This window comes from Sminthopsis crassicaudata, chromosome 1, assembly GCF_048593235.1.
Source record: "Sminthopsis crassicaudata isolate SCR6 chromosome 1, ASM4859323v1, whole genome shotgun sequence".
Lineage (NCBI taxonomy): Eukaryota > Metazoa > Chordata > Mammalia > Dasyuromorphia > Dasyuridae > Sminthopsis > Sminthopsis crassicaudata.
Window position 1 is genome coordinate 329,862,327 of NC_133617.1, and position 27,840 is coordinate 329,890,166.

A 27,840-nucleotide genomic window follows, 5' to 3' on the forward strand; every position below is an offset into this window, starting at 1 on the left:
AGATTTATAATTATGCTTGGGTAGAATACACAGAATGAACAAAACTCCTCTCTCTCTCTCTCTCCTTCTCTTTCTTCTTTCTCTCCTCTGTCCCATTCTCTCTCTCTCCTTTTCTCTTCCCTCTCCTCCCTCTCTCCTCTGTCTCAGTCTCTTGTCTCTCTCCATCTCTCTCCGTCTCTCTCTCTCTCTCTCTCTCTCTCTCTCTCTCTCTCTCTCTCTCTCTCTCTCTCTGTCACTCTCACAGATGTAGTTCAATTTATTCCTTGTTTATAAAAAAATATATATGTGGTTGCCGTGGCAGCTACATGGATCCTGTGAACAAGACACATGAGGATGTCTTTACAAGATGGTCAGTAAATTCCTTATATGTACCTTAGTGAACACAGTCTCCTTCCAAAGGTCTGGGATCAGATAGATATATGTTTTGGAGATAGCATCAAAAGCATCAAAAGCAGCATTAGCAAAGTTGTCCAGAGTAGCAAGACAGCCTTTTGCAGAAGTGTAGAAGTCATTAATTACAGTTATCATCAAGAGTTTCTTAGGCACAGGAGCTGACACAATGCTGGTACCACCAGTTTGGCCAGAATGATGGCACCATGAACAACTCTGGATACTTCCTTGGAGCACTTGACATCTGGGTCAACATGGTCAGTGTAGTCACAACTACAGGCCACAAAATCCTTGAACCTGGTCCGTTGGCCAGCTCTAGTTTGTTTCTTCACAGCATGATCTTCAGAAACTCATCTTTCAATGAAATGGTCAGGAAGAAGTCTATGATCTCATATTCCCTGATAGGAAATTACAAAAGATAGATCTCTTCTTAAGACCTGATTTTCATGTCCTTGACTAGCTGACCTTGATTAGTGACAGGAATCACTTCTTGTCTTTGTTCTTTTCTTCCCAGGCCTTGTGGCCATAGCCCTAATCTCCAACACAACCCTGGCTTGCTATCTCTATCCCCACTGCTGAAACCATCATGGAAGCCACTCTAGCCTCCAACTCTGAGGCCTCCCCTGCACCAGTGTTGTCTGCCATTTGGTGTTCCCTAGAAGTAGAAACCATACCTCTCTTAACCTCAGTTTCTTTATCTTTAAAATGAAGGGGAAGTCAATGAAGTGATCTTTTATATTCCTCTTAGAGCTCAATAGATTATCTTCTGTAATGAATTATTCAAGAATTTGTTAAGTCTTGTCTAGTTTTTAGTGACTTAGTATTTTCTTGGCAAAACTGGAGTGGTTTTCCATTTTTTTTTCCTCTGGCTCATTTGACATATGAGAAACTGAGGCAAACAGTGTCAAATGACGTATCCAGGATCACACAGCTAGTAAGTGTCTAAGGCTGTATTTGAACTGATGATGAATCTTCCTAAAATTAAGTCTAGTGTCTTATGCACTACACCACTTAGCTGTCCTTATTCAAGAATAAAAAACACCATTTTGTTTAAGGGGAATATGAACATTTTTCCCACTAATCATTTTGTAGGGAGAAAATCACAAATTTATTTTTTTAACAAAGCAAATAAATCACAATTATACTCCTTAAAATAATTGTGCTAAGAACTGGAAACTGAATGGATGCCCATCAATTGGAGAATGGCTAAATAAATTATGTTATATGAATGTTATGGAATGTTATTGTTCTGTAAGAAATGACCAACAGGATGATTTCATAGAGGCCTGGAGAGACTTTCAGGAACTGATGCTATGTGACATGAGCAGGACCAGGAGATCATTTTACATGGCAACACAAGACTATATAATGATCAATTCTGATAGACGAAATTCTCTTCAACAATGAGATGATTAAAACCAGTTCCAATTGTTCGGGTGATGAAGAGAGCCATCTGTACTCAGAGAGAGGACCCTGGGAGCTGAGTGTGTTTCACAAAACAGCATTTTCACTCTTTTTGTTGTTTTTTGCTTGCATTTTATTTTGCTTCTCTTTTTTTTTTCTTATGTGGCATGATAATTATAACAATATGTATACATATATTGGAATTAACATATTTCTACCATGTTTAACACATATTGGACTAATTGCCATCTATGAGAGGGCATGGAGAAAGGATGGGGAATAGGTTTTGCAAGGGCTAATGTTGAAGAATTGTCTATGCATATGTTTTGAAATATAGAAAGCTTTAATTAAAAAAAAACAAAAAACAAAACAACAAAAATAATTATGCTAGATAGGCTAAGTAGTACTTGGGGCTAATTCATGTAATAGAACAATTTTGATTTTACTATCTTTAAAACAAATGGAAGCTATCTGCTTTAAGTTTGGCAAGAAAGCCCTAATGATGTCCTCTGTGTGTGTGTGTGTGTTTGTGTGTGTGTGTGTGTGTGTGTGTGTGTCTGTTTGCATGCATATGTTGAGTTTTTTGTTGTTGTTGAAGTTCTGATTTTCCACTCTGCTTCTCTTCATTCATATATTCTAGTATTTCTTTGAATTCCTTATAATGCTTGTTCTTTATGCCTTTCTCTAGAAATTTCAAGTGTATCTTCAGATGAATCATTAAAAGGAGTAGGAGTTAATGATATTAAGTTGTTCTTAGTAGTAATGAAATGGAATTGAAGTTAATATAATTTGCTCTTGGCCTCTTCCCTGTCATTTACTGTTATATCTATTATACAATAGTAATGACTATATATTAGAGTCTCCTTATAACATTGTTTATTCCATGGAACTGCATTATAGATGAAACTACATTATAATCTTATGGTACTTCCACTATCAAAATCCCCTCTATGAAAATACTTAGCATATCCAATCACAAACTGCACAAGACTACTGTATATAAAGGTCTATTGATTTATGAGATAGTTGCCAAAAGTGACACAAGATAAGATTTTGAAAAGCATAAATGGAAATAAGCCACATTCAAAATTTTGTAGTAAATAAACTTTGTCTTAGGCATATTCTCATCTGCCTTCCAAGTTGCCTCCGTTTTCCTAGGGCTAGCACTTTCTGTGTGTGTATGTGAATGCATGCATACACACACATATATAAACTTTATAAGTGTTTGTTTTATGGTTTTTTGTGCTTTTCTAATGCTTGTCACAATTCTGGTGAACTTTGGAGAGAAATGTGTCCTACTTAACTGTGACTTGGACCAATATTTTTTCTTTCAACTGCTTTTCATATGGAGTTCTATTCATCAATTCTGAAAGGCACACAGAGAGGCTGTGAACTAGTGCAGTAGTCTCCAATTTTTTTTGGTAATTGTGTGCCTCTAGTAGTTTAAAAAAATATTTTGAGCACCAGCCCCCAATATATGTGTATTTACTTATTAATCAGTTAAATACATGTAGTGTTTTCTTAAAGATTATACACACTATAAAATGTACACAAAAATAAAAATTATAAAAGATAAATGTGAAATTATATTTGATCTGCAAGTCAATAATGAATTTCTAGTGCCAAGTGGGCACATTATAAAGTCAGGTTTGCTCTTTAAGATAATCACTTTGTCAGTATTATGAGGAATATATTGGAGTGAGAGAAGACTTGAAAGAAGAAGCTCCCTTAGGAGGTCAGTGATACTGTTTAGGTGACAAATGATGAGGACCTGAACTATCTGTGTGAATGGAAAATAGGGAACAGATATGAAACATGTTGCCAGCAAGATCTGGCAACTCATTGAATATATCAGATCAAGTACTATGATGAATTGAAAATAACTCTAGAGAAGAATTGGGGAAAGATAGTGGAGTAGATTTTAAAAAAAAATTGGATTCTCTGTGTTTCCTTCACAGAAGAAGACAGAACCATTGCTTCAGAGAGAATATAGAGAAGCAGGGAAAAAAGGAGTAAAGCAGTTGTTCTTCTAAAAACAAACAAACAAACAAACAAACAAACAAACAAAAACAAACAAAACAAAATAAACAAAAAAAAACCTTGAACCCCCAAGGAAAGACCTGATTTCCAAGTGCAAAGGGTTTGACCTGAGTGAAGTGTAAATACCTATAGGTCAACTCTGCAGAATCAATAAACAAGCAGCTCTGAGGTAGCTAAGATTGGGAGGCAGCATCAGCCTTAGAAACTTTTATCTCATGAACAATATGGCAATCTGTTAACTGAGTTGGAGAAGCCTGAAAGATCTTGCAATGTCTAGGGATGCAAAGCACAACTGTGTTCATCAGAAGCAACTCACACTGGGCTGCTGTTGCAGGGAAGTTGGTCCACAGCTGGTTAGTGCAGTAGTAGAGGGGCCACTACCCTGCTGGCTATGGGCACTTGCATATGAGCAGAGTCCCTGATTTCAGTTCCAAGGAAAAGAGCACAGCCAATTTGCAGCCATCTGAAAGACCACAAGGAGCAATATCATTTGTAGGAGAGGTTGACCAGGGACTCTAGTTATGATTCAGTTGGGGAGAGGATAGTACAAGGTTGAGCCCCAGGACAGAGCTGAAGAAATAACAATAAGAAGAACCTGAGGCTTGGGGTTTCATTCTCCACAACTCAGGACTTGAACTTGATCACACTAATACCTGCTAAAAAACAAAACAAAAATTACTAAAAATGAACAAGCAAAGAGAAATAAACCAATCAATCCAATCAAATGATTATTACAGGGATAGAGAAGATTTGGGTTAATAGTCACAGGAAGATAATGGAACAAAAAAAGGCCACTCCTTTTCCAATGAGAAATATCATATGGTATCAATTACAAAAAAATTTCTTAGAAGTACTTAAAAAGGAATTAAATAAAAACTAAATAAGATAGGAAAAGGAAAAAAAGAAAAAAAGCAATCAAAGAAAATTATGAAAAGAAAGTAAACCAACTTGAGATATAGAACTAAGAACTTAAGGAAGAAAACAATTTCCTGAAAAGTAGAATTGAGAAAAGAGAAATTAATGGTAATCAAAGACACAAAGATATAAGAAAATCAAAAGAAAGAAAGTAGAAGAAAATGTAAAACATCTCTTCAGAAAAGCAACTTATCTGGAGAACATATCTAGGAGAAATAATCTAAAAAGTGTCACACTACCTGCAAATTAGGATAAAAAAGAATCTTGATACAATATTGCAAGGAAATCATCAAGGAAAATTGTCCTAAATTCTTGAACAAGTAGGCAAAATAAAAACAGAAAAAAAACCCCACTGATCACCACCTGAAAGAGATCCCAGGAAGAAAAAAATATCATAGCCAAGTTTCAAAGCTCACAGGTTAAGGAAAAAATATTGCAAGCAACAAGGGATACAAAACAAAACAATTTAAATATCTTGTCACTACAAATAAGGATTGGACAAGACTTTGCATCTACTACATTGAAGGACTGTAAACGAAATAGGAAAAATATAAAAGGTGTGTGTGTGTGTGTGTGTGTGTGTGTGTGTGTGTGTGTGTGTGTGTGTTTGGTTGGTAGAAAGATATAAAAATATTTTAAATCCAAAAGAAGAGGGTCAGGAGATAGTGGAGGGAGGAGAGAGGATAAGGGATTGACAGGTGGATCTTTTAAAGAATAGCCAATAAAATCAAAAGTAGCAAGTGAGGAAGTATAGGAATAAGGTGAGAAAAAGAGTAAGGAAAAATAGAAAGGAGGAAAATATACAAGTAATTATAGTATATAATATTAATGAGATGTTTTTACTTATATTCCTGATTTGTGTGTTATATGTGTATGTGTCTTGATTTTTAAATCAGATACTACATTTTTCTCCCTGGGCAAGTCATTTAACTTTTGTGTGCTTTATTTTCCTTAACTTTAAAATGGGGATTAATTATTATTAATTATATGTGCCTTGCATGCAGGTATCTTCTTTTTATGAAGATTAAATGAGATGTTTATGAAATATTGAATATGGTACTTGGCACTGTTCCTGTCCCTATATTCCCTCTTGTCCCATCATATAAAAAAGCAATGATACAAATTATAGACTAGATAGGGTTAAGTAGTAAAGTCTCTTAAAATGGCAGGTTAAGAAACTAAAACTTTATTCCTTATCAATTCCATTTTCTGGTAAGATATCTTTTTCCCTACAAGTAAAAATTATGAAAATTTAAATTGCTGTATCAGGTAAGAGATAGAATTATGAGATGGAATAGGATAGGAAAGGAAATCCTAATAAATAAAATGAATGGTTAACTGTAATGTGCTGTTGTTTCCAGAAGCTGCCCATCGCTCTCTGGGAGGAGAACTGCTGTGTTAACTCAAATCTCTCAGACAGATTCTTCTTCCTGTAGAGAGCTGACTTCCCTTCCTGCAGAGAACAGCCTCAAGTCTGGTCCAGAAAACAACTCCCTTTTTCCTCCAGTGCTGCCCTCTTTATCTTCCCAGAGAATGGGCGTGGGATAATGCAAAGGCTTCTGGGAAGAATTACTTCAACCAATAAAGTTGCTCCTCCTAAGCATGCAAGCTCTTCCCCAGGAAAGGCCAGAACTAGAGAATTGTCAAGAACCGACTTAGCACTTAGTAAGAACCTAATATCTCATTATCTCATTAGCACTTAGTAAGAACTTAACATCTCCCCCTTTCTTTTGATTTAGAACATAGGGTGGTCATAACCTTGAAACATAAATCCATCAATATGGGAGGCATTACACATAATTACATAGATTACATAAACACATAGTAACATAGTAACATAATACATGCTAGATGCATGTAACAAATAACATGATCAACTAATCATAAATTGAGAATTTATAAATGTCCATAAGTCCATTGTCCATTAGTCTCATCTTGTGTTAGGAAATCCAATGATTCCTGCTGGTCTTTAAAGTTCTTTAACAGTCTTCTTATTAGCCATGCTCTTTCAGTGTCAGATGTTTCTTATATTTTCTCCTTTGTTTTGAGGTCTTTCTCTTTTTCTGTCTCTCTCCCATGGACAAGGCAAATACAACTCGTTGGCACCCATCTGATTCCTTCTCCATCTGAAGAAATACAAGCAAACCCTCTCCCCCAGGCAGTTAACCTATCTAGTCCCTTCCATTCACCACTTTCTGGGTCTCTCCACATCACCTGGCGATTATCTAAGGACAGTGTAGCTGCTTGCACTGGACACTGCCCTTCTGGTGGGTTATAAAACCTGTCTGCCGGAGCTAGTGCATCTTTGTCAAAAATTAGAAAATTAATGGTATAGAGAACTAAATTTAGAAGTTCCCTAGGGATACCTGTGGTTCCCCCTTTCTTTTGTTTTTGGAGGAGTGTCTGTCTCTGTTTCTTCTCTCTACTATTGCCTGACCTTGTGGATTAAAAGGTATTCCAGTAATGTGTAATATCTTATACTGCACACAGAAGAGCACAAAATGTTTAGAACTATATGCAGGTCCATTATCTGTTTTTATTTCTTGTGGCACACCCATAATTGCAAATGCTTGGATTAGGAATTCAAGTGACCACTCAGACTGTCTCTTTTGCTGTTGGCACTGCAAAAGTGAATCCTGAAAAAGGTATCTACTACCACGTGGATGAAAGACAAATGACCAGAAGATTTATAGTGGGTCACATCCATTTGCCAGATTTCATTGGGTCTCAAACCATGAGGATTCTTCCCTGGAGCGAGTGTAGGAGCGTGGAAAGGAAGACAAGCTGTACAGCTTTTTACTATGCTCCTAGCTTCCTCTCTTGTGATTCCAAATTGTAAATGTAAAGCCCGAGCAGCCTGATGATATTTAGAATGAGATTCTTGTGCTTCCTGAAATAAAGGACTACTGGCTAACATGGTTAGAAGGCTATCTGCCTTTGAATTTCCATCAAAAATAGGACCTGGAAGTCCACTATGTGAGTGGACATGCAAGATATAAATCTTGCCTGGATGTTTTCTCACTTGCTCTTGAAGTTTCTTAAAGAGCTGATAAATATTAGAGGCTGCAAATTTTATTTGGGCTGTGGCAATTCTTTTTACTACACCTACTGAATAGGCTGAATCAGTAATTATATTTACGTCTCCTGGGTATTAAGAGTTAGCATGATAGCAAATAATTCATTCTGTTGAGTGGACTGAAAAGGAGTCCTGACTATTCTCTTTATGGTTAAATCATGAGAGTATACAGCACAAATATTTTCTTTGGAGGCAACTGTAAAGATTGTTGGTCCTTTAAGAGAAACCTTGGAAACCTTTTCTTCAAAAATCCATCGCCAATTATGTAGTAGCTGGGTTATCTTTAATGGAGATCCATGTGTAAAATTTGGAGCTGCAGCCAATAAAATTTGCCATTCTGGGATGGTCTCACAGCATACATTAATTTGTGCGTTAGTATAGAATGTGTATATTTTTTCAGGACTTATTCCAGATAACTGTATTACTCTCTTAATAGCCTTTAATAAAATCCTAGCCACAAGCACTGGGTAAGGAGTAAGGCTTTGTTCTGGTTGTGCTGGGAGGTTCACCCACTCCGTGATGAAGGATTGCTGTGGGTGCCTCTTTTGTAGCAAACACTGATATTTCCAAGGGTTTTTGAGTGACTCTTTCAACCACATTGGATAAAGCCAGTTCAACTTCTCTCAAAGCCTCTTGTGCTTCTTTTCTAAGCTGGCGTGGTGAATTTAAAGCACTATCTCCCCTTAAAATGTCATATAGAGTTTGTAGTTGATTGGTAGTTAAGCCTAACACTGGATGCATCCACTGGATATCTCCTATTAATTTTTGGAAATCATTTAAGGTGTTCAACTTCTCTGTTCTTAAAGAAAGCTTTTGTACTGTGAGTGTCTTAGGATATACTTCATATCCTAAATATTGAAAAGGAGCTTGTCTTTGAATTTTTTCTGTAGCTATATGCAGTTTGTAGTACTTTAGTGTTTCCATGGTCTTTTGTAGACATGCATCTAACATTTGTTCCTCAGGTGCACATCCCAAAATATCATCCATATAATGTAACAATATTACTTTTGGAAATGCTTTTCTTATTGGAGCAAGAGCAGCAGCAACATACATTTGACACATAGTAGGGCTGTTTTTCATTCCCTGTGGCAAAACTGTCCATTCATATATTTTATAAGGCTCAGCCAAATTAACACTAGGCACTGAAAAAGCAAATCTTTTCATATCCTCTTTATCTAGAGGGATAGAATAGAAACAATCCTTAATGTCTATAACCCATAGAGGCCACTCTGTTGGCAACTGAGTAGGAGATGGAAGTCCAGACTGAAGAGTTCCCATAGTTTCCATCTGTTCATTTACTCTTCTTAGATCAGTTAACATCCTCCATTTCCCAGATTTCTTTTTCACCACAAATACTGGGGAATTCCAAGGACTTAGAGAAGGCCGCAAGTATCCTTGGTCAAGTTGTTCATTCACTATGTCTAATAAGGCCTGAATTTTATCACTTCTTAAGGGCCACTGTTCTACCCACACTGGTGAATCAGTCTTCCACTGAATAGGAACTGGTGAAAGTGCAGGTAGGCCTTCAACAGCAGCCTAAAAAGCCAAAGTGCTTATTTGTAATCTTATCTACTGTAAAATGTCTTTTCCCCACAGATTGATGGGGATTTTTTCAACTACAAAAGGAGTAAAAACTCCTATTTCACCTTCAAATATCCATCTCAAAGGCCTAGCACTAATTCTGCTGCTATTGATCCTCCTACCCCAGACATATAGGTGTCTGCTTTAATCTTTGGCCAGTGACCAGGCCAATTGGCACCTCTAATAACTGTACGATCTGCACCCGTGTCTACCAATCCTTCAAATGGTATTCCATTTATATAAATAGTAAGCAAAGGTCAGTCAGCTGTCACAGCTGCTGTCCAATATATTCCTGGATTTTGTTCATTGGAGTCAGAATCTAAGCGACTATCACCAGGTTGCTTATTAGGGGTATGTGACAATAAGCCTGATGCTACTACTTCTCCTGGTTGATAAATCACTTGTTGTCTACCTGTGTTAGTGCCTGGGATATTAGCTACACGTTCTCCAGTTTCCCACATCAGTGTATGGATGGACACTGTTTTGTAGGCACTCTCAGAAGGTAAAATTGTCAAGCCTACTGTGCCTGAAGGCAAAGGATCCACAGGCTCAACAGGAACAGATTTCACTTCTCCAGCGAGTATCTCAATAGTCTCTACTGCACATAACTCTATTTTTCCTAATTTCAATCCCTTTCTTCCATCTGTCTGCCTTTTGGCTGATTGATCATGTCTTAAAATTCTTTGGATGTAACCTCGGCTGCCATCATGCCTCACTTGGGGGGCTGAAGCTGGGCCCCGCCTCTCATTTCCCTGGGTCAATCTACATTCGGAGGCCCAGTGGAGACCCTTGTGACATTTTAGACATGGAGTTTTAGGTCTTCTCTCACCCTGTCTTCTCACTGTATCTCCATACCTACACTGAGCTCTTAGATGTCCAATTTTTCCACATTGAAAACATTGCCGAGTTTCTCTAGAAGTTCCTTGCCAGGAGGGACCCTGTCTTTCCACGTTCGTCATTGTCCGGGTGTAAAAAGCATTTGTTCCTACTGTAGCACAGCGTCTTATGATCTCCTCTAAAGGAGCATCTTTGTCTAATCCCCATATAATTCTTTTGCAAATCTCATTGGCCTTTTCCTTAGCCAGATGTCTGGTCATTATTTCTGTAGCTGAATTTTCTCCAATAGTTCTTTTGACAGCAGTTTGCAAACGTTCCACAAAATCTGCAAAAGGTTCATTGGGACCTTGCTCTATTTTAGGGAAAGCCTCTCCCCGATCTTTCTGTCCAGGGAGGACACCCCAAACTTTTATTGCAGCCTTAGCAATTTGCTCATATATTGTCATGGTATAATTAATCTGTTCTGAATTCTCTCCATACTGACCTTCACCAGCTAAGTGCTCAAAAGTGAATTTTCTGTTAACTCCTATTTCTAAATTGCATCTGACCTGGATTTTACATAATTCATGAAACTCCGCAAGCCACAATTAGTTTTGTCCAGGTTCTAGATATGTCCTTGCTATGGATTTCCAATCATTAGGGATTAGGACTTCATAAGACAAACCATCTAGTAACATTTTAACATAAGCTGATGTAGCCCCATAAAAAGGTGCATATCTTCTCCTTTTATGACCTACAGAGTCAATATCTTCAATCAAAGGATATGCATGTATAAAATCACTTATATCCTGTCCTTTTCTCTTAGCTTTAACCAATGCTTTTTCGAATCTTGTCATAGGCTTAGGCTGCTTCACAGGCAATTCTGTTTGTGTTTCTGCCTCTTCCCCTCCTCCTTCTTGCTCCACCCCTGAAGGGTTAATTGAGGGAGGAGATGGGAGTTGCTCCTCTTGCTCAGAATTGTACTTCATTGTTATCTGATTCATCCTTTTCACCTAGTTTAGTTGACACTTCTCCATTTTGCTCCTTCTCTTCCTTTAGAATAGCATTTTTTAAAGCCATTTGGATTAAATTGTAGGTATGAAGTGTATCTTTGGAAATTGAGTTTGGTCTGGAACCAAAGGGCAAAATGTCACAAGGGCAATTGTAGTGTTCACCTAATTGCTTTCCTACTAGTTCCCATTCATCTAGATCCAATTCTTTTTCCAGAGAAAAACAAGGACATATGACCTTTACAGTTTTTAAGAGTTCAGTAATCTCCTCCAAAATTACAATCAATCCTTGGCTTTTCATAACCTTGATTATGCTCTCTAAACATTTTCCTTGGACAGAAGGCGTTTGCCCCATTTCACTATAAGAGATTGCTGGTTTAGCCCTTAACAAGTTAAGTTCCTTATTTATCTATTAGAACTCTCATTTAATCTTTAACAAAGTTTCCTTGTTACTCACGGTTCTGGGTCAGAGAGACTGAGATCTGGATCTGAGGCTTTTCCACTGGAATCAGGATCGTGTCTGTCCCTGTTCAGGTGCCAAATTGCTATGGTCCGGTCTAGATCCTCTGAAGGGCTCAGAATAAGTCCTTAAACATGAAGGTCTGAACTAGCTCCTCTGAAGGGCTCAGAATAAGTTATTGTCAGGATAAGCAAAAGTCCTTGCCCCACATTGTGGATGCCAATTTGTAATGTGCTGTTGTTCTCCAGAAGCTGCCCATCTCTCTCTGGGAGGAGATCTGCTGTGTCACCTCAAATCTCTCAGACAGATTCTTCTTCTCTGTAGAGAGCCGACTTCCCTTCCTGCAGAGAGCAGCCTCAAGTCTCATCCAGACAAAACTCTTTTTTTCCTCCAGTGCTGTCCTCTTTATCCTCCCAGAGAATGGGCGTGGGATAATGCAAGGGCTTCTGGGAAGAATTACTTCAACCAATGAACTTGCTCCTCCTAAGCATGCAAGCTCTTCCCCAGGAAAGGCCAGAACTAGAGAATTGTCAAGTACCAACTTAGCACTTAGTAAGAACCTAATATCTCATTATCTCATTAGCACTTAGTAAGAACCTAACAGTTAAGAACCTCCTCCATTAACAATCTCAAGTTCAAATTGGGTTAATAAAAGTGTTATTTGGAATGGGAGAGATGACTACAATGACTACAATTAACATTGATTTGGTATTTTATGGTTTTTACTTTCTTCATTGGTAGTATAAATTTATTATTCCCATTTTTCAGATAAGGAAACAAAGACTTAGTAAGCCTAAATAACCTGTGATAGTTTATATAACTAATAATTGTTATAGCTAGGATTAGAACTTAGATCTTCTGACTTCCACTCCATTGTCCAACTCACATAGAGAAGAGAAAGATAGGAGCTTAGTTCTTGTGACAACCATGCATCTTCAGAAAATTAAAGCAACCAGTTCTTTATTATTATCAGTCAGCCCAGTATCACCAAAATCAAATGATATGTCTGAAACTATTAGTAAATAAATAACTAGGTGAGGCAGTATGATGTCATGGTAAAAACACTGGTCTGGGAACCAAGTGATCTGTGTTCTAATTTTTATTCTGCCATGACTCATTTTATGACATTGAAGAAATTATTTCTCCTTTATGAACCTCATTTATCTCATTAATAAAATGAAAGGTTTGGACTAAGTCTGTCCTTTCTAGCTATAGTTTGGTGCTTCCTTAAGACATTTTAGATGCCTTTTACTTTTTGTTTTCAGTTTCAAAGAGAAATGTTTACTTGGAGTTTTTTCATCTTAGTTTTTTGGACTGATGCTCTTTGGTAGGCCCGATTCAAAGTAAAAGCATAGATCTTACTGTTTTCCTTCATAGAAACATAATAAACACATGCTGTAATGTGCCATTTAAAGTTAGATTGAAGCTGACATTAACACCTGATATTGTTATGCAATTATTTTTTTTTTAGACTATTTTATTTATTTATTTTTTATTATATATATATATATATATATATATATTTTATAATATTATCCCTTGTATTCATTTTTCCAAATTACCCCCCCTCCCTCTATTCCCTCCCCCCGACGACAGGCAATACCATACATTTTACATGTGTTACAATATAGTCTAGGTACAATACATGTGTGCGAATATTATTTTCTTGTTGCACAATAAACATTAGAATCCGAAGGTATATGCAACCTGGGCAGACAGATATTAGTGCTAACAATTTTCATTCCCCTCCCAGTGTTTCTTCTCTGGGTGCAGCTACCCCTGTCCATCATTGATCAACTGGAAGTGAGTTGGATCTTCTTTATGTTGAAGATTTCCACTTCCATCAGAATACATCCCCATACAGTATTGTTGTTGAAGTGTACAGTGATCTTCTGGTTCTGCTCATTTCACTCAGCATCAGTTGATTTAAGTCTCTCCAGGCCTCTCTATATTCCTCCTGCTGGTCATTTCTTACCGAGCAATAATATTCCATAACCTTCATATACCACAATTTACCCAACCATTCTCCAACCGATGGACATCCATTCATCTTCCAGTTTCTAGCTACAACAAAAAGAGCTGCCACAAACATTTTGGCACATATATATCTCTTTCCGCTCTTTAGTATTTCTTTGGGATATAATCCCAGTAGTAGCGCTGCTGGGTCAAAGGGTATGCACAGTTTGATAACTTTTTGGGCATAATTCCAGATTGCTCTCCAGAATGGCTGGATTCTTTCACAACTCCACCAGCAATGTATTAGTGTCCCAATTTCCCCACATCCCCTCCAACATTTGTCATTATTTGTTCCTGTCATCTTAGCCAATATGACAGGTGTGTAGTGGTATCTCAGAGTGGTCTTAATTTGCATTTCTCTGATCAGTAGTGATTTGGAACACTCTTTCATGTGAGTGGATATAGTTTCAATTTCTTCCTCTGAGAATTGTCTGTTCATATCCTTTGACCATTTATCAATTGGAGAATGGTTCGGTTTCTTATAAATTAGGGTCAGTTCTCTATGTATTTTGGAAATGAGACCTTTGTCAGAATCTTTGTTTTTAAAAATATTTTCCCAATTTGTTACTTCCCTTCTAATCTTGTTTGCATTAGTATTATTTGTACAGAAACTTTTTAGTTTGATGTAATCAAAATCTTCTATTTTGTGATCAATAATGATCTCTAGTTCTCCTCTGGTCATAAATTCCTTCCTCCTCCACAAGTCTGAGAGGTAGATTATCCTCTGTTCCTCTAATCTATTTATTATCTCCCTCTTTATGCCTAAATCATGGACCCATTTTGATCTTATCTTGGTATATGGTGTTAAGTGTGGATCCATATCTAATTTCTGCCATACTAATTTCCAGTTTTCCCAACAGTTTTTTCCGAATAATGAATTTTTATCCCTAATGTTGGAATCTTTGGGTTTGTCAAAGATTAGATTGCTATAGATGTACCCTTTTTTGTCCTTTGTATCTAATCTGTTCCACTGATCTACCGGTCTATTTCGTAGCCAATACCAAATGGTTTTGGTGACTGCTGCTATATAATATAGCTTTAGATCAGGTACACTTAGACCACCTTCCTCTGAGTTTTTTTTCATTAGTTCCCTTGCAATTCTTGACCTTTTATTCTTCCATATGAATTTTGTTGTTATTTTTTCTAGGTCATTAAAATAGTTTCTTGGGAGTCTGATTGGTATAGCACTAAATAAATAGATTAGTTTGGGGAGTATTGTCATCTTTATTATATTCGCTCGGCCTATCCAAGAGCACTGAATGTCTTTCCAATTATTTAAATCTGATTTTATTTTTGTGGCAAGTGTTTTGTAATTTTTCTCATATAATTCCTGACTTTTCTTTGGTAGATGGATTCCCAAATATTTTATACTCTCAACATTTGTTTGGAATGGAATTTCTCTTTGTATCTCTTGCTGTTGCATTTTGTTAGTGATATATAAAAATGCCGAGGATTTATGTGGATTTATTTTGTATCCTGCCACTTTGCTGAAATTTTGAATTATTTCTAGTAGCTTTTTAGCAGAGTCTTTGGGGTTCTCTAAGTATACCATCATGTCATCTGCAAAAAGTGATAGTTTAATTTCCTCATTTCCTACTCTAATTCCTTGAATCTCTTTCTCGGCTCTTATTGCCGAGGCTAGCGTTTCTAGTACTATATTGAATAGTAATGGTGATAGTGGGCAACCTTGTTTCACTCCTGATCTTACTGGGAAAGGTTGCAGTTTATTTCTATTGCATATTATGCTTACTGACGGTCTTAAATATATACTCCTGATTATTCTAAGGAATAATCCATTTATTCCTATACTCTCAAGAGTTTTTAGTAGGAATGGATGTTGGATTTTGTCAAATGCTTTTTCTGCATCTATTGAGATGATCATATGGTTCTTATTAATTTGATTATTAATATGGTCAATTATATTAATAGTTTTCCTAATATTAAACCAGCCCTGCATTCCTGGAATAAATCCTACTTGATCATAGTGTATTATCTTGGAGATGATTTTCTGAAGTCTTTTTGCTAATATCTTATTTAAGATTTTAGCATCAATATTCATTAAGGAGATTGGTCTATAATTTTCTTTCTCAGTTTTCGATCTACCAGGTTTAGGTATCAGTACCATGTCTGTGTCATAAAAGGAGTTTGGTAGGACTCCTTCATCCCCTATTTTTTCAAATAATTTATATAACATTGGGGCTAATTGTTCTTTAAATGTTTGGTAGAATTCACATGTGAATCCATCTGGCCCTGGGGATTTTTTCCTGGGGAGTTGATTAATAGCTTGTTCTATTTCTTTTTCTGAAATGGGACTATTTAAGCAATTTATCTCCTCCTCTGTTAATCTAGGGAGCCTATATTTTTGGAGAAAGTCATCCATTTCACTTAAGTTATCAAATTTATTGGCATAAAGTTGGGCAAAGTAACTCATTATTATTTCTCTAATTTCCTCTTCATTGGTGGAAAGATCCCCCTTTTCATTTGTAAGACTATCAATTTGATTTTCCTCTTTCTTTTTTTTGATCAAATTTACCAAAGGTTTATCTATTTTATTGGCTTTTTCATAAAACCAACTCTTGGTTTTATTTATTAATTCAATAGTTTTTTTACTTTCAATTTTATTGATTTCTCCTTTTAATTTTTGTATTTCGAGTTTAATTTTTGGTTGGGGGTTTATAATTTGGTCTTTTTCTAGCCTTTTAAGTTGTAAGCCCAATTCGTTAATCTTCTCTTTCTCAATTTTCTTCAAATAAGCCTCTAAAGATATAAAATTTCCCCTTATTACCGCTTTAGCTGCATCCCAAAGATTTTGATATGATGTCTCATCATTATCATTATCTTGGGTGAAATTGTTAATTGTTTCTATAATTTGCTCTTTCACCCAGTCATTCTTTAAGATGAGATTATTCAGTTTCCAATTACTTTTTGTTCTATTTACCCCTAACTTTTTACTGAATGTAGCTTTTATTGCATTGTGATCTGAGAAGAAGGCATTTATTATTTCTGCCTTCCTACATTTAATTTTGAGATCTTTATGTCCTAATATATGGTCAATTTTTGTATAGGATCCATGAACTGCTGAGAAGAAAGTATATTCCTTCCTATTGCCATTCAGTTTTCTCCAAAGGTCTATCATACCTAGTTTTTCTAATGTTCTATTTACTTTTTTAATTTCTTTCTTGTTTGTTTTGTGGTTTGATTTGTCTAAATCTGAGAGTGCAAGGTTGAGATCTCCCACTATTATAGTTTTACTGTCTATTTCTTCTTGCAGTTCTCTTAACTTTTCCTTTAGAAAGTTAGATGCTATACCACTTGGTGCATATATGTTTAGTATTGATATGGCTTCATTATTTATGCTACCTTTCAGCAGGATATAGTTTCCTTCCTTATCTTTTTTAAGGAGATCTACTTCTGCTTTTGCTTGATCTGAGATAAGGATAGCTACCCCTGCTTTTTTGGCTTTACCTGAAGCATAATAGGCTCTGTTCCAACCTTTTACCTTTACTCTGTATGTATCTCCCTGCTTTAAGTGTGTTTCCTGTAGACAACATATTGTAGGGTTCTGCTTTTTGATCCAATCTGCTATCCGTCTCCGTTTGATGGGATCGTTCATCCCATTTACATTTACAGTTAAAATTACTAATTCTGTGTTTCCTGCCATCGTATTATCCCCAGATTATACTTTTTTCCCTTGACCCCCCTGATCCCCCTCCCCGATATTTAATTTACAGACCCCCCTTGTGATGCGCAACCCTCCCTCTTTTTTTTTTTTTTTTAGGATCCCTCCCCCCTCCCTCCAAGTCCCTTCACTTATTCTCCTTTTCCTTTCCCCTTTTCCTCTCCCCCCTTTTAATGAGGTGAGAGAAAATTCTCTGAAAAACAAATATGTTAATTATTTACTCTTTGAGCCTCTTCTGATGAGAGTAAGATTCACACAATGATTCTCCCCCTCACTAAGTTCCCTCAGATATGGTGTATTTTCTATGTCTCTTCCTGGGATGTAGTTTCCCTCTTTTTATCACTCCTTCCCCTTTTTCTGAACCGACCTCCTTCCCTTTACCACACCCCCCTTTTTTTCTTTTATATCAGTAAAATCAAATTATCCTTGAGTATTTTTTATATACCCACAACAGAGTTACAGTTCTCAAGGGTTCTGTGTACCTTTTTCTGTTTCTCTTCAGTCTTGTGGATGTAGATCAAATTTTTTGTTTAAGTCTGGTTTTTTTCTTAGAAACATATAGAATTCCTCTGTTTCATTGAATGACCATCTTCTTCCATGGAAAAAGATGCTAAACTTAGCTGGGTAGTTCATTCTTGGTTGCAGTCCTTGATCCTTTCGGAATATCAGGTTCCAGGCCCTTCTATCTTTTAATGTGGAGGCAGCCAGATCTTGGGTGACCCTTATTGTGGCACCTTGGTATTTAAATTGTTTTTTTCTAGCTGCTTGCAGGATTTTCTCCTTTGTGTGGTAATTCTGCAGCTTAGCCACAATATTCCGTGGTGTTCTTTTTTTAGGGTCTATTTCAGAAGGAGTTCGATGAATTCTTTCCACATCTACTTTCCCTTCTGTTTCTATTATCTCTGGACAGTTCTCTTTGATAATTTCCTGTAAAATAGAATCTAGGCTCTTTTTTTGGTCATAGTTTTCTGGAAGTCCAATAATCCGCAGATTATCTCTGCTAGATCTATTTTCCAGGTCTATAGATTTTCCCAGTAAGTATTTGACGTTGTTCTCCAGCTTCTCATTTTTTTTATTTTGTTTGACTGATTCTTGGGTTCTCTGTGAATCATTCATTTCTATTTGTTCCATCCTGACTTTTAAGGAGTTATTTTCTTCTTTCACAGTTTTTAGTTCTTTTTGTAAATGCCCAATTTTGTTTTTAAATGAATTATTTTGCTCTATTGAGTTTTTTTCCATTTCCCTAATTTTTTTTTTTGAGAATTATTTTCTTTTTCCAATTCAGAAATTCTATTTTCTTGAGACTTTTTTATCTTTTCCAATTCAGAAATCCTACTTTCCTGTGTTTTTTTAACCTTTTCTAATTCACTAATTTTGTTTCCCTGCATGTCCTGTGAATTCTTTATTTTTTCCAACTCCAATTTCAGGATGTTGTTATTCTCTATCATAACTTCCCTTTCTTTTCCCCATTTTTCTTCGATCTCCCTCAATTTTTTAAGAGCTTCTTCTAGGAGAGAGTTATGTGATGGGGGGCAGGAATCGTTCCCCTTTAGGTTGTTGTCTGCTGACTCTCTGTTGTCAACTTCCTCGGGGTTGGACACCCGCTCTTTCTCTGTATAGAAGGAATCTATAGTTTTTCTAGCTTTTTTGCTCATACTTAAAAAAATCTTTTGGGGTCTGTCCCTGGGGTAGGAAATTATTTACTTCTTTACCAGCTTCCTCCCAGACCGGATGGATGCAGCGGCTCCTGAGCCCGAGCTAAGAGAGAGCTCTGGGAGAGAGTTCCCCACCCCCTCCCTGGAAGTGCCTCAGAGGTGATTAGCACTGCTGTGCTTCGAGGGCGTAGAATAGTGAAGACAGCACGAAGCCCAGTCTATGTGTCCGGGTGGGGAGTGGGTGTCTGCAGCAGGTGACGTGAGAAGCCCCTGCGCTCAAACTGGAAGTGTCTGCCAGAAACCGCGGTCCCTAGTTCAAAGGTTCCGCTTCTCTGGGACTTCCTGGAGCTGAGTTCCACTCCCTCCAGCTAAGCTAGGCAGTGTGTGTTGCCTTGGGCCGTATCCACCCACTTGTCAATCTCTTAACTATTCTCAGGTGGTAGCTGAGGCCACACCCCCTGGTGCCGAGTCTACTGAGTCACCCCCAGGGTCTGGGGAAAATCTAATCTGAGTTTTAAAATATTTTGGCTTTCTCTTCTGAACTGCTAAATAATTAGCAGAGAAGAGCTAACAGCCTGTGCCAGATTCCTTTACCTCAGTGGCTTCTCTGATCCCAGAGCCCTTCCCAGCGCAATGGGCGCAGTGTGCCCCTACCCCACCGTCTGTGCTGGTCTTTCTTATTCCTCCCCTGAGAACTGACCTTTCCTGTTGAAACTCCAGATTCTCTTCAGCTGGTAAGTCGTGCTTCCAGTCCTTGTGGTATCTATCAGTCCTGAGCTAATTTTGAGACTTAATTTATCTAATTGGTTGTGAGGGAGTGAGGACGTTCACTGAGTCGTGTGTTTCTTCTCCGCCATCATCTTGTTATGCAATTATTGAATCAACCTCTTAATGAGCAAAATAGATTTATTTCTCTCAAATATCAATGGATCCTATTTAACTTATGAAAAAGTGACCATTTAAAGTAAGCAAATGATGTTGAATTTTGGTGAGTTTTCTAAAATACTTATTTAAAATATTTATTTATTTTTCTAAAGTATTTCTAAAATACTTATTTAAAATACTAATTTAGAAAAATTAATCACTTGTTTTAGAGTTATTATAATAACAACATACATGTACACCCTCATCAAATCAAAGAAAATGGAGATTTGTAGATTAGAAAAATTTGTAGAGGATAGGCAAATGAAAAGTTAGTTTCATCTGTTTCATTTGTTAAAATACCATATTCTTTTATATTTATTTGTTCAGTCATGATTTTTCATGACCCTGTATAGGATTTTCATGTGGTTTGCCATTTCTGTTTTTAGTGAAGTAAGGCAAACAGAGCTTAAGTGATTTGTCCAAAGTCACACAACTAATAAATGTCTGAATCTGGATTTGAACTCAGGTTTAGATTGTGACTTCAGGCCTGATTCCAGGTCTAATGCTTTATTCACTAAGCCACCTATGTATCTCCCTTCCATATTTCTAGTCTTTAATAAAGATCATCCAACTAGAAAAGCTGAAATTTCCAATATTTGTTTTTTAATTACTTTTGAACCATATGGCATTATTGACAATCCATTTAAAATTCTTATAAATCATTTAATACTAAAAATGTTTTCTATAATATTGCATAGTCTACCACATAAGGTTTGTATTTTGTTGAAATAAGAAACCATTACTCTCTTATTTAGGAAAAAAAAATCTTTGTCTAGACAAAAAGTTGTTTATGCTAGAAATAATTCTCCTTACACTGTCAGAAATTTTGATCGTCCATTTCACACTTTTGCTGAAACCAATGTGATACTACTATATTTAGTTTTTGCTTATAAAATATGATTATAACTAAAGGTCAAGATATATTAGGAAGGCAATAAATGACTGAAAAAAGACTGCTTTTTGATATTCTTTATCTTGAGCTTTATTCTTACGAAATAAGCTTTGGTTTATCTTTTAAGGTACAGCTAAAGTTGATGTTGCTTGATTCCTTAGTACTCCAAGAAAACAAGTCTGTCCTACTCACTAAAAATTTATGGTAACATAAATACCAATATATTCAGCAGTCCTCTTAAGTCTCCATAAAAGCAACATTTATAGAACACCTTCTCAAATTTACTTTAGTTAACACTTTAGTCAAATTTTGTAAACTTGGAGAAATTATCCACAAGCACTCAAGTTCAAAATGTTACTATTTATCCCTTTGGAGAAAATATAAAAGGCAAATGAAAATAAATTGCCTTTTTTTGGGATTATTTAATTCTTACAAAGCTTATCTGGTTGTATTGCTACCAAAGGACAGCATTGACAGTTACAAATCAATATTTAGAACTCTCTAGTCAATTCTCTATACTTCCTAAGTATTAGAAACATTTAAGCAAAATCCTACTCTTTAATAAATATACATGCATATACATATATGTGTATCTACATATACAATTATACCTATATATCTATCTACATAATATATTCACACATATAAATATGTGTATATATTAAATATGCATATATATGTATATATGTGTATATATGTATATGTATATATTATTTATATGTATATCTATATGTATATATATTATTTATATGTATATATATATACACCTATATAAACATAAATCCACATACATACACATACACCTAGGGTGACATTTTAAAGATATATATATATATATATATATATATATACACATACATACATATACATATACATATATATATATATACACATACATACATATACATATACATATATATATATATATATACAATTTAATATGTAATAATTTATATGCAGTTATATGTAATTTTTATATTCAATTGAGTATTTGATCTACTTTTACTTACCTTCATGAATTTTTTTTTCAATGCCTCATTGTGATATTGAAGGAACCAAGGGGAGTAAATTCTATGACCATAGTAGCTTATGAAAGAAATGAAACTACAAAATCATCAGCAATCCAATGCTATTCTTTTGCAGTGACAGTGGCAGAATGTCAGAAAAAGCAGGTAGACCATGGCGAGAATTATAGTTATTAGCCTATATATAATTCAACCATTGGTACCTTAAAAATGTGTAATCCTCATCTAAATACTAAGAATTAACATACCACTGGAATAACTAAATCATATCAAAGTTAATGTTCTTGTTCTGATGAAAAAAAAGATAAAAAGAAGATTAAGAAACAGTTAAATGGAAGAAAAAATCAGAAATGAGCAAAGATGTTTGTTGCATATGAAGGCAATAAGAAAAAAAATATTTCTTTGTTCGCCTCATCTTTCATGAAAACAGAAACAAAAAGGCCAAAATGCAGATAACAAGTTACTGTGCCAGTGTCAATTGCAGAAATTCAGACATGTACTAAGAATCTGATTAAACCTTTCACATCAAGTTACCATGACAAAATTGAGAATAAGAAAAGGGTATTAAAAATATTGAACTCTGTAGCACAGGATCAAGAAGCGAAGGACCCAAAATTAAGGACTATGGCCATAGAAGCCTTATAATTCTCTCTCTCTCTCTCTCTCTCTCTCTCTCTCTCTCTCTCTCTCTCTCTCTCTCTCTCTCTCTCTCTCTCTTTCTCTCTCTCTCTCTCTCTCTCTCTCTCTCTCTCTCTCTCTCTCTCTCTCTCTCTTCTCTCTTTCTCTCTCTCTCTCTCTCTCTATATATATATATATATATATATGTATATGTGTGTCTGTTTCTGTCTATTTGTCTTTGTATATCTATTTGTCTCTGTCTGTATGTCTCTGTCTCTGTCTCTCCCTCTCCCTCCATCTCCTCACTTGTCTATCTGCCTGCCTTCCTGCTTGTCTATTTATTGATACATCTATACATCTATCCATCCATCTATTCTTTTTTTTCTTCAAAAGGTACAAAAAGACATGTGACAGGACATACATAACAACATAATATCAAAAAAAACAAAGAAAACAACAAATTAACAACATTGACCATCTTAGCTGAAAATTACTGTTTACTGCTGAGGGAATCATTTCTAAATCAACTTTTTGTATATACTCAGATCATAGATATTTTAGAATAAACATTTAGAATAACACCAAATTAGAAGATATATACCACACAATGTAGCATGCAATTGAAATAGCTTCAGCCTAATCCAGACAAAACAAGCTTTTGAATCTTAATAAATGGAAGGTTTATAACTTTCAAAACTATCATGATTTATTATGAAAGTTAAACCTATATAAAACAATTGCCACAAATAAGATGATCAAATCCTAGAAAATGTCTCGGACCTGAAATGACTGATCACCTTAACAAGTGGATGAGTCCAGGTTATTTTCATGAGCAGGACTAATTTATAATATAAAACCATTTGAAAAATCTTATGGAAGAGGATGGTGAATGATGATATCTGTAGAACTTTATTAAACAATATGAAGTAGTGAAGTAAATTCAAATTTTCAGATATATTGACATAAAACCCAAATCAAGGACACTTAGAGATGAAAATTGGAAAGAAGAAAACAAATTGAGGAATAATATAAAATATTACTTTTTTCATCAATTGCAATTGAGCCAGCATTTTACATTTTTATGGTCCTTGTTATCCAATATGAGAAAATAGAAATAGTACCAAACATATGGGAAGAATAGCTGGACTAGACCAATTATTCATAGAAGATATTTGTGTAGGAGGCCACACAACTTTGAGGATACTAAGGCATCATTTCTCAAGATAACTGAGAGAAGAATGATAGCAAATATTTGGGGAAAATCATCAAAAAAGGCTTTACTTATCAATAAGAATAACTATTATTGAAAGAATTGAAAGAACATCAATAATTTCTCACATTCATACCTAAGTGTTGAGTTCCACAAAAATGTATTTGAATATTTATCCATGTAACAAGAATAGTTAAAAATAAATGAGGAAAATTGGAAAGTTTTCATACATGAGAGTATATTAAAACCTACATTTTTACAGTCCCACTTTTGAAAGCCCACAGAATACATGATACTATTTATTGTTGACTCTAAATGCATTTGATTTGAAAGAATGAAATGATTCCATGAATGTTCAAGTGAGGAATACCAGATTTTATAGGATCATTTATTTCATATTGATATTTTTCAAGTCATGTTTTATGACTATTAGTTATGGAATACTACTGTCTATGTAGAATTGAAAATGAATATCATCAAAGAGTAGTGGAGAATTGCATGGTAATGTAAGTGGACAGAAAGATATAACTATGGAATTATGCAGAGATAAATAATGTGATCACAGAAATTTATTATAAAAATATATGGGAGCAATATAATGCAGAACTCTAAATCCTACTTTTGATGGAAGCTGAGACTCATGGATTATGTGATTTTAGGAGTTTTGATGTTCAAAAGAGATAGCGCTAAGTCTGGCACTAATGTCAAAGGCTACTTGGAGTGAAGGGTCACTGGACTGCAAAAGAAAGGGTGAACCAGTTCATTTCAGAAAATAATTCAACTTAAAGATCATTTTGGACTGAAATCCACGTGTGGCCACTGTATTTCCCAGGTTAGATACAGAGATTCCATTTCTATCAGCTAAGTGTTAATAAAAACTTATCTTAAACTGTTTCAGAGATAGAATTTATGTTCTAAAAGAGGTTATATTCCTTAGAGCACAGAGTAACACTTTGAGCAAAAATTATAGATCATTTGTTTTATAAAGAGAAATTCAAATTTGTCTTATTAATGACCTCTCAGAGACAAATATGGTTGTTCCAAATTTTTATCTATGTCTGATACTTGAAAAAATTTAATATTTTCATATGTTTAGTAAAGCTAATCAGTTATTACATAACAATTCTTTTGCTACAAATAACTTGAAGAGCTGGAAATAATCTTCTAGCAGATGAAAGGACAACTAGCTATTGTGATCTAGCTAAGTTAAACCTGATACATTTGAAAAGTTGTAAAATGAGTACATATTACACATAGAAGATAAAGCCATTTAAGGTTTCTCTTTCTAGACAATCAAAAAGCAACATTTGAATTTTTCTTCATCAAATAATAATCAATTTCAGTTATTTATACTATGACTGATGACATTATGAAAATAGTTTACATGCTTGCAAAAGACTTTGCAAAGCAAATTGCATGTATTTTCTCATTAATTATTAAGAAAAATCCTGTAAAGTTAGTTGTGGAAGCATGACTATCTCCCATTTATGGAGAAGAAAAACAAAGCTCGGAACTTACTCAAGTTTAGGCAACCATTAAGTTACAGAATCAGGGCTCCAGTCAAGGTCTTCTGATTCCAAGGTTTTCTACTCTAAAATATTGATCAAAGGTCATGATTAAAAAAAAAAAACAAAACAATAAAATATTGAATTCAAATTCTAGTACCATTCTAGTTCTACTGTGATGTCTTTCCCAATCTATATTTGCATTTTTGTAACTCTTATACTTATTCCTCCATCCTAACTTATATATTATATCAATTATCATTTGTGTATATTACATCAATTATCATATCATATTTATTATACTATTATTTTTCCACATATATTAGTGTGGCCTACTTCAATATAATATAAACTGTTTAATCAGCCAATCAATACTTAGGACTTTATTAAGCACTTGTATTATGCCTCATACTATACTGAATCATTGGAGGCACAAATGCCAAAGTGAAACTATATAAGTACTTAGGAGCTATCATTCTTCTGGGACAGGAATACAATACAGTATATTGGGCATTTTTCATTGTTGTTGTGGTTATTAGTTTGTTTTTCTTTTGGATTTTTTTTTCTTCAGTGGGGAGAACTCCTGTGTAGAAACTCTTTCCAACAGTGTATATTGGCAACTTGCTTAGATATCAAAATCTACAAGAGTTGCATGGGGCAGATAAGTTATAGTTACTTGCTCTTAATCACATTGTCTGTTATGTGTTGGGTCTTCTTGACTTAAAGACTAGCTTTTTATCCACTACTTTATTTCACATCTCATATTTTTCCTTGTTTCCTTGATTGTTGACTCTCATTTTTGAGAAGCTGAAATTTGAGAGAGTTCTTTGTTCTTTCCTAGTATAATTTAACACAGAGACATTGTTTAATCATGATATTGTTATCCAACTCCCCTTCTTCCTTCTCTTCTCCCTCCCAAAGGCATCCCCAGATTCTTGCTCTGGTTATATTATGTTTTGAGTTCAGTTTATGAATAAATTATTCCAAGTATGGATTAAATATAAATTACCTGACATAACTGCACATCTATTTTTAGTAAACATGGAATGTTGGTAATAGTAAGTGTTGTCTCAGTTACTTAAGCCCCAGGTTTCTATCATTAAAATTTTTAGTATAATAACACATTTCATACTCCTCATTACCCTTAAAGCTTTTTTTTAAACCCCATGCATTCCAGTTATGAATAATAAAGGAAAATTGAAGTGTTTCTTAGCTGGAGTCCTCTATAGTACAACTGAGAAAGCACATACAGACTGCTTTCTATTTTAATGAAAATATTTCTCACTCAAAATCAGTGGGTCATTTTATTGCTCTGATTTTAAAGGATCTCCAACAGTGGCAAGATTGTATATCATAAAACAAGAAGAAACAAAGACAATAGGCCTTGAAAGTGTTCAATTTTGATGTTAACCTTTAATATCCCCTTTCCTTTTTCTCCACATTTTCTAAATTTTCTTACTTCTTAAGTTCAATCCTCAACTTTCATGGAGGTAATGTTTTGTGGAGGTAATGTTCCTAAAAATTGTGTGAAGATAAAAAAAAATGAATATTTATACATTGTATTTAAGGTAAATAATGGCTTACTATCTCATGCCCACCAAAATCTATAATCTTTCACTAAATATTGCTGAAAATATACTTTTTGACATACAATTTTTATAACAAAACCTTAATTCTGATAACATATATTTTCCTAACCCATAATCATGAAATAATCCATAAAATACAATAACAAAATAAAGTTGGTGAGATTCAAAGCCTTTTTTGTTTGTTAGCAATCTCCCAGAATTCTGTAACCTGTTGTGTTAACAACTCAATTAAAACCCAGAAACAAAATAATAACAACAAAAAACATTGATTTCAGATATACTCACTTTTCATAATACATGAAATTTACAGTACCATAAATGCTAAAATTAACATTTTAAAACTTGAATCTTGCCTTCAGATATCAGTGTGAGGATGTTTTACTGTATACTATACAACTGCAAATCTCCTCTACCTTGGCACTCTCTGAAAACCATTAGAGAGGTTTCTGGGATTTTTATTTGCTCTCAGAAGACATTGATACTAGTGAGGGCTTGATATCACCTTGAAAACTCTGTCCTTTATAAATGGTGGATGGCATTGGAAATCATGAAGGATGTATCACTTGAAATGAAGAATCATCACCATTTACTTCATGTTTCATTTCAGATCAGAGGCAACTGATGATGGAGTTGGCAGTCTCTATAATTTAGGTAACTGGACATTAAGGCAAAGGTAGCTGTAGACATTTTGGCATGAAATTTAACACATTTTCTTATTAATCCATATCACTGACTTTGCAGGCTTGGGTTTATAACCCAAAGGACTATGCTTTGCTGCAAAATTTAAACACAAAACTTAAGTTTTAAAGATAAACAATGAAAATATGCAAATAATGTACTGGTATTTCTTTACAATGATAGGGTGAACAAAGCCAGTGAAGTGTCTACTAAGATACCAACTGTTCTACAAACTTTTGGGCATCACATTTCTCATCTTTTTCTTTACTCACATAATAACAAATACTCATGGTTTCCAACAAAAAAGTGAAAATAATGTCACTAATATAATTATGTAAATGCTTGAAGTTTTGAAAG

The 27,840-nt window shown here is 35.0% G+C and overlaps 1 pseudogene; it reads right to left on the bottom strand.

Moving 5' to 3' along the window:
* Positions 1–301: 301 nt before the first annotated feature.
* The window catches only part of LOC141549893 (small ribosomal subunit protein uS5 pseudogene), a 37,712-nt pseudogene continuing 10,173 nt past the window's right edge, over positions 302–27,840 (bottom strand).